The sequence below is a fragment of the Aedes aegypti genome, chromosome 1 (assembly GCF_002204515.2).
Source record: "Aedes aegypti strain LVP_AGWG chromosome 1, AaegL5.0 Primary Assembly, whole genome shotgun sequence".
NCBI classification, from domain to species: Eukaryota; Metazoa; Arthropoda; class Insecta; order Diptera; family Culicidae; genus Aedes; species Aedes aegypti.
The window spans coordinates 116,683,517-116,699,249 of NC_035107.1; the positions used below are offsets into that span (position 1 = coordinate 116,683,517).

At 39.0% G+C, this 15,733-nt stretch overlaps 1 protein-coding gene across 1 annotated transcript in view; it reads right to left on the reverse strand.

Annotated features, from left to right (window-relative positions):
• Window positions 1-3,168: 3,168 nt before the first annotated feature.
• Window positions 3,169-15,733, reverse strand: part of LOC5567099 (dopamine receptor 2) — a 264,025-nt gene continuing 251,460 nt past the window's right edge. Inside the window, exon 5 of the mRNA XM_001651449.3 lies at window positions 3,169-3,302. The gene's annotated coding sequence lies outside the window, so the exon portion shown is untranslated. The remainder of the gene's footprint in view (window positions 3,303-15,733) is intronic.

Consider the following 15,733-nt stretch of genomic DNA (forward strand, 5'->3'; position numbering starts at 1 on the left):
AAAAGCTGCTAGAAGGTCGAATGACATTGTTTCTCATTAATTCAGGCCATTTCAGACATCCGGTCACCTGGCAGCCGTTCCTGAATGATGCCAAGTAGGAAATTTTCTGAAACTTAAAGAATAGTATCGTGCGACGGCTCAAAATTCATTTTTCATCCCGAACATCCTAGATATAATGCCATGAACCACAGTGAGGCTCTGGCCACTACAATTCATTGATTCTGCCAGTCAACCAAAACACAAGGCAACTGCAGCATCAATACCATCAGGCATTGCGCTGCCAACGGTTCACCCACTGCTTGAATGTTTCTGTCTCTCCACTATGATCGTTTTCGGCTAGTCATCCCGAGGTGAATGATTGGAAAAAAAAATGTTAAATAATTCAATAGCTAATATTGTGCTTGTGATTTCAATTTATTGAAATCTTTTAGTACTAACAGCAAGAGAACAATCATTCTGTTGCGATACATAAAAACAAGTTCTATTTTATACCGCCTTTACCGAGCAAAACGCCAAAACCCCGAAAACAGGAAAAATCGTGTTATCACTGTGCTCGAGTTATTTCGCATTCGGGTTTGAATAAGCGTTGGAAAGAAGAAGATAACAGTTTTGAAGAGCCGTGACATTTTTTTGTTTTGAACGGTCATGGTTTGCTTTGGATTTTGATGGTCGTGTAGAAACATGAAAATGTCGAGGAAGTAAATGTTTGCCACAGTACATTTCCCATCCCTGTCCTGAACACTATAGATATACCGTTTTGATTCATATTACGGACAGCTTTTTATTCCGGACACTCTTCTTTGTATGGAAAACATTTCACACGAAATGTTTCAATCTTTGCCGTTCAAAAGTTCGCACTTTCGAAGTTAGTTTTAATACGCATTTTTCATAAATATCGATGAAAATTTTTAATGCCCAACTGCTGCTGTTTAGTGGTTTGGCGATTTCAATCGATTATTTGACTTTTCTATTTATGATTTTCATGAGCTGTCCAGAATTCGAATCAAAGTGTCCGGAAATCAAGGCAAGAGTAAGGTTGCGTCCGGAATAAGAATCATGGGAAGTCCACACATTTCCATTTATTTAAATTTATTCATTTTGCGGAATCAAAATCTTTACCCACCATTCGAAAGCTAAAGGTTTTCAAGGCTCGATAACGCAAAGTAATCATACAAACTGATTTATTGTATATGTTTTTTAATGAGTAACACTTCACTGAGGCCTTAAGTGTCCGTAATATGAATCAAAACGGTAATGCCATGAACCAATGGACCGTTGCACGAGTTTACTATTTTGACGTTTGAGCGGTGCCAAATACACTTGTTGCTATGGTCACGTAGATAACACGGCACCGCTCAAACGTCAGATAGTGAGCTCGTGCATCGGTCCATATGAGGTTCTGACCACATCCGGATACTCCGGAATCAGTTCCGGATGAGTCTCAGTCGGACACTTTCGTAATGATATTCACTTCCGTAATGCTATCGTGCGAAGGTCCAAAATTCACCGACGACATCAACTTAGTGGTCTATGGCGAATCGATGGAGGAAGTAGAACTGACAGCAGCGCACTCTATCTGGATGAGGTATAGAAAAGTAGGACTTGCCCATCACAAGACTGAGGTGATGGTGATGGACAATCGCAAGTCCGAGCAACGGGCGCATATCTCGGTAGGTGATTGCACCATAGAGTCCAAGCGATCCCTTAGGCATCTTGGGGTAATGATCGATGACAAGCTCAGCTTCACTATCCACATTGAATATGCCTGTAAAAGGGCACCTCTGGCTATAGCGGGACTTTCGAGTATGATGTCCAACAGCCTGATGTCTGCTGATGATTTTCAATATATTTTTTTCTTATCAACGTTTCCGGACACACCGTGATTAGCCGCATCAAAGTGATATATCGAAGCCAGACGACCGACGGACCGTACGAGAAAGTTTTGACCCGGATCCAGTTTGTGGAGCGGCGGATATTCGTGTTGTTGTTGTTGATGTTTTTTGCCTGTTGGGTCATATAGATACTCATATAACCGTTTTCGACTAAGCCATAATGGAATAAATTTTAACATAAACTTGTTGGATGAGAAAATAAATTTGTTAGCCGTCGCCGTTATCGTTGGCTTGGCTCGGGAATGGCTAATTTTGGGGGCGATGTTTTGCTTGAATGAAAGTGGATATTATAGTGTCTCTCCTGGAGGGGGATGCCCGAGTCCTAATAGCTAATGGGTTTCTTGAGATCTTCTGAATGATGCGGCTCGGGCTGGGCTTAGCGTTTTTCACTTTGAATGTTGGCTGTGAGTGATTTAAATTTATGAAGCTGGAAGATGAATGTGCAAATTTATGACATTGACATGTATAGCCATAAAGATAATTGAGATTCAACATATTTATCTTTAGGGGAATCTTTATTTCCACGTTCCAGTAAAACAGATTGCTTCTGCTTTGGAGACTCTGATGAATAGGATTCATATGTGCTCAACAATTGATGTCAAGAAAGGTAGCGAGCAATAAAACAGTTTCTTACTGCGTCAAAATTTTGGTCGCTCAGGAAGCCGAACAGTTTACTGCCTTACCATAGTGATACGTGAATTTATAGACTAAAATCTTTTCCCGACAATGCGTCAAGCTGTTATTTGGAAATTTAATGTTTAAGGATACCCCAAAGGTCGTCTTATCACCATTTATGCAGAGTCCCGTAGTAGATGGCATGTTCCAAATTTATCATGCAAATATGCTTTTATACTATCTGGATATTAAGCGAATTTAAGATAATTCCAATTTAACAAAAACGATTATTCAAAATTACCTATTGCGAATATTGTCACCGATCAGACGCCAGCGAGAACAAAAGGCAAAAAACTTTCCCTTCTGGTTCGTATCGAGATGCAAAAAGTTTAGATTGGAGACCGCTAAGACAAAACAAAAAAAGGCAGGAGAAACTCATTGGATTTTCGGGGTTGCACTTACATACCTTTTGGATTTAAAATTAACTTTTCTTATCAGCTTTGATGCGATTCTCCACTCGGCTCCACATTGAATGTGCGAGCGAAAAACGGTGTTGCTGTACATCGGTTGTGTGTTTGTGCTGTGAATGTTGTTGCTCGAAGATATCCTGCCATCGTGTGGTGGAATTTTTGAACTACTGTTTGTTATCATCGCTTCTCGAGGGCACCGGAATGAGAATTCGAAACTTTTTTGTCCGTTTAGTATTGGAATTGGATTTTCCTTCTCGCGCCATGAAGGGGAGCGCATGGAGTCTAGAGCACCGCCGGATTTCAATTCAATAATCGAACCATGGATCTGGAGAAGAGGAGAGACGCACAACTGAAGATCGCTTCGTTCGCTGGCTGTTCACTTTATTCTGCCACAAAGTCACGGCTCACGCTATGTCCAATGGGGGCTATTATGCAACTTTCAATTACCTCAGATTTTCTTCAACAGTTGTTCTTCATCATAAGCAAAAAAGCTAATGAAAACCACAAAATATTCCACCTTAGCTTATTTTGTTTGGGAAATCATTTTTTTTACTAGTTTTCCGTATATGTTTACAACTCTTACTAGTGTATGTCTAACTATTTATTACAAACAGTGAATCAAATTGTCATCAAAACAGACAAAAGACAAACAACAAAGCAAGACATTCACAACCGTTTGTCCCAACTTTTGCGTCCCAACCGATAAAAAATAGCAAAAAATGTGCTGCTACCAGCGCTGTGCATTTTCGAAAGCATTTAGTGAAACACGAAGGCTTGGCTGCGTCGTCTCGATGGTGACGAACAACTGCGTCGCTTCGTTCTTCTTTCGCCACTCATTCGTTTCGTTACCTTATTGAAAGCAGCGAACAAGAAAGGTGAAATGAAAGAGTAAGAATTTCTCGTTTCATTTGATTTCATTGAAATCTATCAAAGTGTTTCAAATTGGATTTTACATATATTTTGCAATAGTAATGTATATAACTTGTTAGGTAATAAATTAAGATAGAGAAAGTATGCGGGCCACCACGTCGTTCATTTGAATTAATCAGCTCCTAAAGCTAGAGACTACCGATTGAAAGACCAGCTCGCTGCGGTGAGGCTCTGATAAATGACGCGCGACGCACAGGCAGCACGAAAGAAATGAAAGACTACGCTTGCTGCGATGAAAGGAAATGTTTGTCGGATTGAAACGAAACAGAAGAGTTTCAATCGAAAGGAAAGCTTGAGTCAGTCAGTTGGGGACTGAAAATGCTTTCAATGAATTGAAAATGGACAGCCCTGGCTGCTACTGAACATTCAGTGAAAGCTAAACCGTACTGGGTGGAGTGTAACATGAAAGCGTCGAAACCGATTGTGTAAAAGCGAGAATCGTAAGGAACACGAAGAGAAGTGAATACTAATACACTTGTACCTGCGAGGCACGAGTGAACGCATTTAATCTAATCGCCGAATGCATTGCACTGACTGAGCGGATTCCCACTCACTGAATCATTCCGTGGTGTGGATTGACAGTCAGTGAACGCTCATCAGCGCTCAAACCCGAATGCCATTCGAACGGAATTCGAATGCAAACAATCATTCGGTATTGCGTTCGGTTGCTTTCGGCTTTCAGAATCGGTAGCGACTTAATCAGTTGCCGTTTTTTGTTTCGCTTAGTGCTCGCCGAACAAGCAGAATGGGCACCTGTTCTGTGTTAAACAGTATCATCCTAATTTGGTAAAAAAATTAAGATTTTATTAACATTTTGTTAACAACATATTACATTTTCTTTGCCGTAGCAGTTCAGATTTTTTACAGGTGAGTTGATTTCACCTGCTTATAAGAAAAAAAAAAGCAGAATGGGCACTGGAAATTGAAACGTTCGGCTTGGTTAAGGAAACGGCAGTCTCGCACCCAACTGTGCGTGAAAGCTGAGTAAGTGTTTCCCTTGCTTGCCCAGGAGTTGGTGAGCAGTTGGAGCAAATTGGTAAAGTGTTCAATCAAATTCATATTCTTATAGCTGATGAATTGATTCGAATATGATGTAATTGTATATTGTTTTACATTTTTCTCAAAACTAGCCAAGTCCTGCTTTCCTTTCCCGTTGTTGCTTGTTTCACTTTGAATTCGTTATTTTAAGGAAGTCGTTCCACCCTTCCTTTAATTCCTTCTCGGAGCCATTTTCTACGGATGAGTATGAAATGCTGTATCACTTCAACTAAACCTAAGGTTCAGCTCAATCTACGTGATGAAAATAGCGTGACCCCGGTAAGGTAGCATCGAACTTCTTACCTGTTACGAAAAATGGAGAAAGGAGAAATAACGAACGATACTCTCGACATCCGACCTGGCAACGTAACATTGACTATGTTTGGAAACGCCGTAAATTGAATGTCAAGACGCTTAATGAGTTAGGACGAGAGAGCCTTGAGTATGAAGTACTAAAATGTGCTCCTTACCAAGCAACGCACATCATCCAAACGGAGCGAGATCAAAGTAAATTTATTTGGCTCACTTTACGCGAACTTTTGAAGAACTACCCTGTACATTTTTTGGACTGCCAAACGCAGGGATTTTACCAGAAATTTCATCAAGTTAACCTGTACCGTAATCCCTACAGCGATTTCTTTAAGGATTCCACTTGAGCTTCTGCTAGAGATTCCTCCAGGAAGAACTAGTGTTTGCTAACCGATTTTCTAGACCGGTTCCGATAGGGCTTCAGTTATACCTTCATCGATTTCAAGGATTATCCCACGAATTTGTGTAGGGATATTTCTATAAGGATTCCCCTAGTTAAATCTTTACTGGGATTTCTCCCAGGACTGCTCAGGGATTTTTCTCAGGAATTATTACAGAGAATGCTTCAAGAACTCCTCCAGGGATTCCTCCAAAGATTCTAAAAGTGATTTATCCCGATATTCCGTTAAAAAATCTTCCAGGTACTCCTCTAAGAATTCTTAAAAATAAATCCCTGCAGGAATTTTTGCAGAGATGTTTTCAAGGCTTTCTCCAAGAAAAATACTGGTAGAGAAACGACAATTTCTTTAATTGACAGATTCAGATATTTCTCTAGTGATTCTTGCAGAAACTACTTAGGTTTTCTTCTCAAGGTTTTTCTAGGAATTATTCCAGAGATTTCCTCCAGGGATCGCTCCAATAATTCTATCTGGAATTAAGCCAGAGATTCCACCAGAAATTCATTTAGGGATTCCACAAGAAATAACTTCATGAATTGCTATGATGATTCCTCAGGAGGTGCCTTCGGGAGTTCTCTCAGAAATACCTAATAGTTAGAGCTGATGTCACTTTTAGCTCGGAGGTCTTAAGGTTTTTCAGTGAGGTCAATATGGTTATGATATGATGTCAAACCTTTGGATTTATTTTGTGTTACAATCAGTTAAAGATATGTTTTCGGGAACGCAATTGTTTTTTTTCAATATTCATTTTGATCACGTTTTTTGCGTGATGGTCATTCTACCACCAACAGCTGTTCATTTTACCCACATAGTGTAGGTAAAATGAACATTTTCATCGTTTTTGCTAGTGATAAAAGTATGTGAAAATTTAGCTATTTTAGTCTGAATTCGTGTTGTGTTATTTACCCCTATTTTCGATCATGTGCGGTAGAACTATAAATATTCCTCGTTTGTTTATGGAAATCAAGGTTTTTGCTAGAGAAATCCCTGGAGGAGTCTTTGTAGAAACTCTCTGAAGAATCTCTGAAGGATTATCGAATTTAACTGCTGAAGGACTCCTAGAATCCTGGAAGCATCGCTGGAGGGATCCCTTGAGAATATCCCTGGTAAGTTTGTTGTACAGATTTTTGCTGGTGGAACCCCAAGAGAAATCCCTGGAAAACCCCTAGTAGAGATTTTCATGCAGTAATCCCTGGAATAATCCATGACAAATTTCAGGAGAAATCTGTTGAGGAATCCCTGAAATGATTTCCAAAAGGAATTTGAGAGGAAATTTTCTGGAGGAATTTTTGTAAAGATTTTCCTAATCTTATCTCTATAGAGAGATTAATAGGATAATTTCTGATGAAACTTTTGCAGGAATTCATGGGTGAATTTCTGGAGGAATTTCGAAAGGAACGAATCCTTGCTGAAATTCTTAAAGAATCCCTTGATAAATTCGTGTGTTGTAGATCATATGGAGGTATTCCTGGTAGCATCACTGGAGCTATCCGTGTAGGAATCCTATAAATAATCTTCGGAATAGTTCCTGGACGATTCTCGAGAGGACTACTTCGTGATATCTTTATATATTATCGTTCTGGAATCCTCGAAGGAAATTGTTGAGAAACCACTAGCGAAATACCTTGAGTAATCCTTGAAGAGATTGTCCTAGTGTAACTCTTGAAGGAATTACTAGAGAAAGCCTAAAAGATATCTCTGCATGAATCCTTGTAGAGATTTTCTCTAGCTCTTCTGTTGAACTCTCTAGAGGAATACCAGGAAAATCCTGGATAAATTTCCGGAGATTCTCGGACTACCCAGACAACCAGAAATCGCATAGCAGTATACTGCCCATAACTGCATATTTGTAACATTCGACAAAAGTAGGCATTGAGTAAATGGAATACTAAGTGTGCATTTTGTGGCAGTATGGGAGGAAACTAAAATTTCTAAAAATTACCAAGAACTCAAAAATGCTTATTTGAGGCAGATATTTTGTACAACTCATATCGCATACTAGGTGAATTGTCAGAAAATAATTCTGATAGAAATTTCATTGCTATCACATTACGAGGCTCATTTGTAACCTCAATGTGACTGTTATACGGTTATAATAACCAATGTGACAAAACAACTTGGTATCTTTTTCGAATTTTCTAGAACAATCTTACAGATTTCAGTAAGTTGATCGAAAGTATTTATCATTTGATGACTCTCCATGGTATTAACTCCATTTTGTCAAAAATGTCGAATGTGACTGTTTTGCAGTTATGGGCAGTATACGAACAAAATCGCTTATTTGTACAAACTGCATCACACCCGCACTACATGGTGGATGAAGTCGTCTGTTCGGTGGGTTTCCTCGCATTAATCGCTATTTTATGAGTTCATTTGTACATTGGGGTCTTCCTTAGCCGAGTGGTTAGCGTCCGCGGCTACAAAGCCAAGCCATGCTGAAGGTGTCTGGGTTCGATTCCCGGTCGGTCCAGGATCTTTTCGTAATGGACATTTCCATGACTTCCCTGGGCATAGAGTACCATCGTACCTGCCACACGATGTACGAATGCAAAAATGGCAACTTTGGCAAAGAAAGCTCTCAGTTAATAATGATAGAAGTGCTCATAAGTACACTAAGCTGAGAAACAGGCTTTGCCCCAGTGAGGACGTAATGCCAATAAGAAGAAGAATAATGTACATTCCATTTCTTTCCGTATACATGTATAAAATAAGTCGGATCAATCCGTAGCAGCTGTCAAATAATTTTTTTAACATAAATTAAGTTGCTTAAGAGTATAGACTAATTCGCAAGACAATTTACACACTCGCATTGCATGTTTTGTTTCATCATATACAATATGCACGTATATCGCATCCACTTTTGTACGTATAAGGCCTTTTCGCGACATCTTGTACGTGAAACTTTGCACATATAAGCATGGCTTAACGCAAAATGTGATAGGTTATACGTACATCCTGGTTGTCTGGATATTCTTGGAAGGATACCTGAAACAGGTCCTAGGAGAATCCTTGAAAAAATTCTTGAAAGAATCCTAGTAAAGATTTTACTGGAAGAATCTTTGAGAGGATCACTGGATATTCCTGCGAAATCTCCAAAGGGATCCCAGTAGATATTTTCTTGCAGGAATCTTTGAAGGAATCCCTTGTCGAATCCCTATATGAACTCCTGAGGAATTGCTTAAGGTTTTCATGGAGCCCTATCAGATAGACACTAGCAAAAATGGTCAATCAGCACCAGGCTTTGGAAAATTTTACGATCATTGACACACGAGCCATAATTTCATCCAATTGGTCCGCCTGCATTCATACAACACGCATGATATTTATCGTTTGCGGAAAATAACGAGCCATGAAAGAAAACATGACAGACACACTCCACCCACTGTTTGGCGTCGATCACTGTGTGTCAACACTTGTAACATTCGCTGACCCACTCTCATTCTGATCAAGAAACAGAGGCGAATATTTTTATTTTCTGTGCTATGTTTGCAACCGAAGGAGTGTTCAATGATCCAATAGATTATAATTAGGTTGTTAAAGGCTGTATTACCAGAAAATATGAAAGTTATTACCAATTTTATGCAAAACATAAATCACCCGAATGGCTCGATACTGTTGCAGTCTGTGAGAGTTGCTGCTCTTGAACGCTCTTGTGCCACGTACCGAACGAGAGAGTGAATGTTTACATTCATAGGGTTCTCCGAATGCGATGTGCTACGAACTGTTATGGTTCGCGAGCTGTTACACTCTTCGAATATGGTTCGATCAGCTTATTCGGATCAAAATCCAAACACTGCTATTTAAATCTGGATGACAAATCATGAATTTTGAGCTGTCACTTGATGAAACTAATTCTAGGGTTCCATGTATTTCATATAAAGCTTAAAGAAAAAAAAAACGGGTTCAAAATATTTTGAGCAGGGCTGGCAAAAGTCATTCGCGTCACATGAAGAAAACGAAAGAAAAAAAGTTATCGTCTTCGATTTCGTTAATGCTTCATGTTTTAGTTATCGTCGTGTTGCCTATGGTCGGTGACGATAGTCATGCAGCCAAAAGTAATGAAGATTTCTATGTTGTTCGTCTTCGCAACGTTGGTAAGCTATGACGCAAACACAAATATTTTGTTTCTTCGGAGAACTTTTAGTCACGCTGAGCTTGTCACGTCGCATGCTTCCCGAAGCGATCGTCTTCTGTCACTTTTAGTCAGTGTGCTTTTATCTGTCGAAGGAGTAAAAGAAGTGAAAAACAAAATCCGAAAATGGCCGCAAAAAAACGTAAATTTACTTATTCGTCTCTTATTACGGATTTGATTAAGAAAGAGGACAACAAAGTGTTTTGTGCCATTGACGTAATCTCGGGATGTGCTTATTATCAGGAGGAATATGATGTGACGAACTTCCTACGGCATTTTCGCTCACAACACCCGGAGGAAGCGGCGATCCATGAATTGACGAAGGAACCTCCCGCAAAAAAAGCGAAGGTAATTCCGAAGGTCTTAGGGGCCTATTTTGTAAATCGAGCGGTTTCATGTGACTCATCTGGAGTCATTGTCGATCAAAGTAAGCATGCATATTTCAGATGTCACCCGTCGACTCCCATAGTTATCCAGTCACATAGAGTGACAACTGTCGATAAACTCGAGTGATAGAGCCAAGTCGAGCGAAATTTTTGGTCGACAGTGACTCCAGTCGAGTCGTTTTTGATCGACTCGACTTATAAAATAGGGCCCTTAATCGCAATTAACAGGCAAACATTGCTGGAAGCGTGCTTAAAATTGACTGCTTTACACCATCTACCCTTCTCATGTCTGGAATGGGAAGGACTGAGATTGTTATTGGATCCGATTTCCGAGGCACTGAATATAACACTCAACCGTCGCAACATTAAGGTGCATATCAACGTCGCCGCGGACAAAATAAAACAAGCAATGAAAATAGAAATGTGTGGGAAATTGCTTCACTTAGCAATTGATTCGGCCTCAAGACATTCCAGACACATACTGGGAATAAATGTGCAGTACGAGAAGCAAGGAGCTGTTGTCATACGCACACTTGGTATAAAAAAACTACTTAATACTAAATTTTGATTTTACAAGCTTTTTTTTTTTCTTAGGGGTCTATTTTGTAAATCGAGCAGATTCATGTGACTCGTTTGTATTCACTGTCGATCAAAGTGAGCATGGATATTTCAGATGTCACCGGTCGACTCCCATAGTAATTCAGTCACATAGAGTGACAACTGTCGATAAACTCGAGTGACAGAGCCCAGTCGAGCGAAATTTTTGGTCGACAGTGACTCCAGTCGAGTCGTTTTTGATCGACTCGACTTATAAAATAGGGCCCTTAATTTTTAGGAATGATTGAAGTTAAGCAAAGCCAGACCGCCAAATTCCTCAAGGAAAAAATTCTTGAGATCCTGCAATCATACGAGGTATCCATCGATCAGATTCTGTCCGTCACAACCGATAATGGGGCCAACATGATTGCTGCCGTGAAACTGCTCCAACAAGCTGCAGTCTTTTTCGGAGTTTCGCCCGAATCTATCTTGGAAGATGAAGTACCCCATGCCAGCGAGAAGGAAATCGAGCTATTGGATTCGTTAGCTTCAGAGTTTGAGCCTTTGCTGTGCCTTACTCGGTGCGCAAGTCACACGCTTCAGCTGGCCGTCGGAGATGTGGTGAAGAAAAACGATCCACATATTCGTAGCATTACGGATCTTGTGAAAGAGACGCGGAAAACAAAGTACACTCTTTTCTTCGAGCATAAGCAAGCTTCCAAGGCTCCTTTTTGGTCCCCCACAAGATGGGGAGGAAAGTATGAAATGATTGCATCGATTGTTGAACAAGAGCAATTATATATTGAGCTGGCTGAAGAATACAAAGAAATCGGTAAGTTATACGATACGAAGGTATCGTGCACTTTTGTATTAAATAATGAATTTATTTATAGAAATCACCGAAGATGACTGGAAGTTTATGAAGGACTTTGTTGAAGCCTTCGCTCCAGTTCATAAATTAACTAATGACCTACAGTTGAAGCACGTCCCTCTCAGTGATTTTTACATGGAATGGTTGCAAGCGATTCGATCTGTTGAGAGCAACAAGGACAACCCTCTTTGTTCCAGCTTGTCACAGGCACTGAAGAATCGACTGAAAAAACTTCAGGAGAACGAGCTTTTTCGTGCCGCTCTACTGCTTGATCCTCGATTCAACTTTCCTGGGTCAAACGTTTTTTCGTCAGCTGACGAAAAAGAATCGGTTCAAGTAAGTCTTCAGACCTGCAACAAAATATATTTAGTACTTTAAAATGATAAGTAATTAAAACTTAATTGTCCTCAGAAATTCGTTCGTAACGTATGGGATAGGATAAACCAAATTCAAAGACCAGCGAATGAACCTCAGCCGTCAACTTCTGGAACCGCAAATGACAGCAAGATGTCTGATGAAATGGATGATTACATAACTCAGTTGTTTGGAAGTTCAGAATCAACGACATCGACAAACATCGCTTCAACATTTCAACAACAACTTCGTCAGCTCAGCTTTGAAAACAGGGAGCCTCATCATTATGACGTCTGGACTCATTGGCTCGCTCGGAAGCACAGCCATCCGGAGCTGTTTGAAGTTGCTATGGTCGTACTGTCTGGGCCATCCAGCCAAATATCCGTTGAACGAGCATTTAGTGCACTTGCACTAATTCTATCCGATTTACGCACAGGAATGTCAGACGAGGCGTTACAAAATGTTTTGTTAATCAAGCTCAACAAAGCTATCTTTGAAAAGATCATCCCGACCATGTACGATTGGAAAACTGCGTTCAATGATGAATCTGAAACTTAAGAAGAACAAGTTGATCTTGAAAAGTTTTCTTTTTTGTTTTTATTTTCGTGATGCAAATAAAACCTGAACTGAGATTTGCTGCAAAGCTCTATTGTTTTTATTTTATTTTCTAAATCTAGACTGCTCATAAAAGCATACCTGTCCCTAATGGAAAAAGTAGGTGTTGAGAAAATAGCGTTCAAAGTTGAACATTTGTTTTCTCATGCAATTTTTCCTAATTTTCTAGAACCTTTCTAGTATCTTTGAAATCACCGCACAGATGACATGTTGGCTCTATTGATTAGTGAAAAATATAAACACAATTTACGTTTTGCAGTTATTATTTGGGTTTAAAGTTCGTATTCTGTTAAGCTTTTTTTTTCAATATGGGACTGTACCAACTTCTACACAACATATTTAAACAAAGTATGTAAATTTTTATATGCGTAATAATAGATGAATGTTTCCATGAATAAAGTTGTTGTTTCGAAAATCCATATGGGACAGTTATGCTTTTATGGGCAGTAAACTGAACAATTTTTCGATGATCTACCGTTCACCCAAAGCTTATTTTGAATTATTCTTGTAAACTTACTCCACTACCACGGTGGAGTATCATTTCTTTGATTAAAAATAAGTTTTCAAGAACTAGTCGACGTGCGCCTGGTATGGACGGGAGTAGCTATGGGATAGTTCATTAATTACTTAAGGGGTTATAAGGGGAGAGGGGTTTGAGAAATTCGTGCGCGCCTTATAAATTATTTGTTATTTTCATACAAAAAATCATGCCATGGCATAAGAGCTGGGTTGAAAAAAATTGCCAAAATTGTACATTGTTTTATGTAGTTCATGGACGGCCCTTGTCCGTTAATGACTTAAGACATTTTTAGCAATTTTTTTACCTTTTCCCCTACCCCCATAATGAATTTTTTATATGAAAAATATAAATTATTTGTATGTCGCGTTAGAAACCACGAAGCCACCGGTCCCCCCATAACCACTACTACAAGTATGCGCAAAATAGAAGAAAATTACCTATCAAAATACTTCTTGCTCCAAACGAAATGATATATTCTGTCAAATTCTGATGTTTTGTTCTCAAAATATGTGGCGTTTAAAAATACGACATCTGATACGGCTTCTGTAGGCACATATTCTCCTATCTGTGCAATTTGATTACAGAATTTGACTAAAAGTCGGTAACATGGACGCTAACATTGTGTTTTGCTCCCAAGTTCAAACCATCTGTATGTTTAGTTGTCTGAAAAAGTTGGGATTTTGTAGCTGTATAGCTTATATGTAGACTTATCATATTATTTATGATTATAAATATACTTATGCATAAAATACCGAATTCTTGATATTTTAGGAATGTTTTTCATCGTTGTTGGTAGTTTTAATACGGTTTCCTCACTTGAAATATATGTTTCGGTGTAGCTCATACTGGTCAAATATGCAATCTTCGTCTTGATACGTAATGTCAATTTGTAGGGCCATTCTTTTTTTAGGGTTTTTGCGGCTCCAGATTGTTACACATTTCATATCAGCTTCATTTCTATAATATTGATGTTGGAATGATAAACGATGAAGAGCTTATTATCACGTAGATACATATACGTTATGAAAGTTAAAATTAAGAAGAAAATAACCATCATCGTTTTACAAATTTTCAAAACTAGTTATTTTGCTCAAAATTGAAGCAGTGCTCAAGAAAATCTATCATTGCATTAAACTTACTACATGTAATGCAACGATAGACTTAAATGGGATTTTTTGAAAATTTGAACGAAAAAACTGGTTTTTCATTTTTAATGATAGCTGATGATTGAATGATAGAGTCTTGAGCCTTGATAACACTTTAACTGACATCATTTAGTAGCCAATCCTTGAACTTTGAAGAGCCCAAATCTCAACACCCTAATAGATAGAGATACATAAATAAATATTAAGTGGCATTTTTCAAATTACGATTACTTTATTTTTACTTAAAGTTGCGTCATTTTTTTTTCATTTTTATATCACTATGAAAAAAATGACTGATTTTCTCAACATTGCGTAGACCAAAAGATTAAGCGCCATTAGAATTTCATAATGTTCAATAAGCAATGTCGCAATTTATCAAAAAACTGTTTGCATCAAAAGATGCGATTTGATATGCCAAGAAACTTTCATAGAAGCTTGTGGAGATCGAAATTTAGGAGGTGTGACCTGAGATTCTTGAAGTTGGATTATTATCCAGCTTTTTAGGAGCGCTAATGGCCGCCACAATCAGGCTCGATTTTTGGTTGGGATCGAACGATCTGACAGTTGGGTTGGGTCGTTTGACAGCTAATCGATAAGTTTAGGATCGATCTTATCGATTTGCTATCAAACGACCCAAGCCAAACGTCAGATCGCCTAGTCCCTACCAGAAAGCGAGCCTGATTGTGGCGGCCATTAGCGCTCGTAAAAAGCTGGATAGGCCATCATAAGGTACAGTAGCCGTTCAATTTTTGCACATTTTGTTTTTGTCCGTTTAGATTTTTGTAATTTGGAATAGTTAGATTTTGGCAATAAAGGGGCCCAGATAGCCGTAGCGGTAAACGCGCAGCTATTCTGCATGACCAAGCTGAGGGTCGTAAGTTCGAATCCCACCGGTCGAGGATCTTTTCGGGTTGGAAATTTTCTCGACTTCCCTGGGCATAGAGTATCTTCGTACCTGCCACACGACATACACATGCAAAAATGGTCATTGGCATAGTAAGCTCTCAGTTAATAACTGTGGAAGTGCTCATAAGAACACTAAGCTGAGAAGCAGGCTCTGTCCCAGTGGGGACGTAACGCCAGAAAGAAGAAGAAGAAGATTTTGGCAATATTCATTTTTGGCACCGAGCGAAAACCGAATGGTTTTCCAAACATTGTGTGGTAATAACATTAATCAACAACAAATTGTTCAATTTCACCCAAATAAGGTTGTATGATGAGTTTTTAATTTAATTCACTACGAATTACAATACAAAATTGCTATAAAAATACATAATTTGTTAATAAAAAATACAATCAGGTCTGCTATAAGACGCTGACACCCACTTTCTTCAAACGGAAATTTCCTAGCAGTTGCTCAAGAGACGGAGCTGATTTTTTGTATGTGATTGAGGTGTAGTGTAAACTAATTACCTACCAAATTTCATAAGAATCTATGGGACAGTAGCTGAGAAATTGCGGTGGCCGTAAAGTGGATGGCAGCGTTCAATAGGAGACCTGACTGTACATATTTCGTAAAAA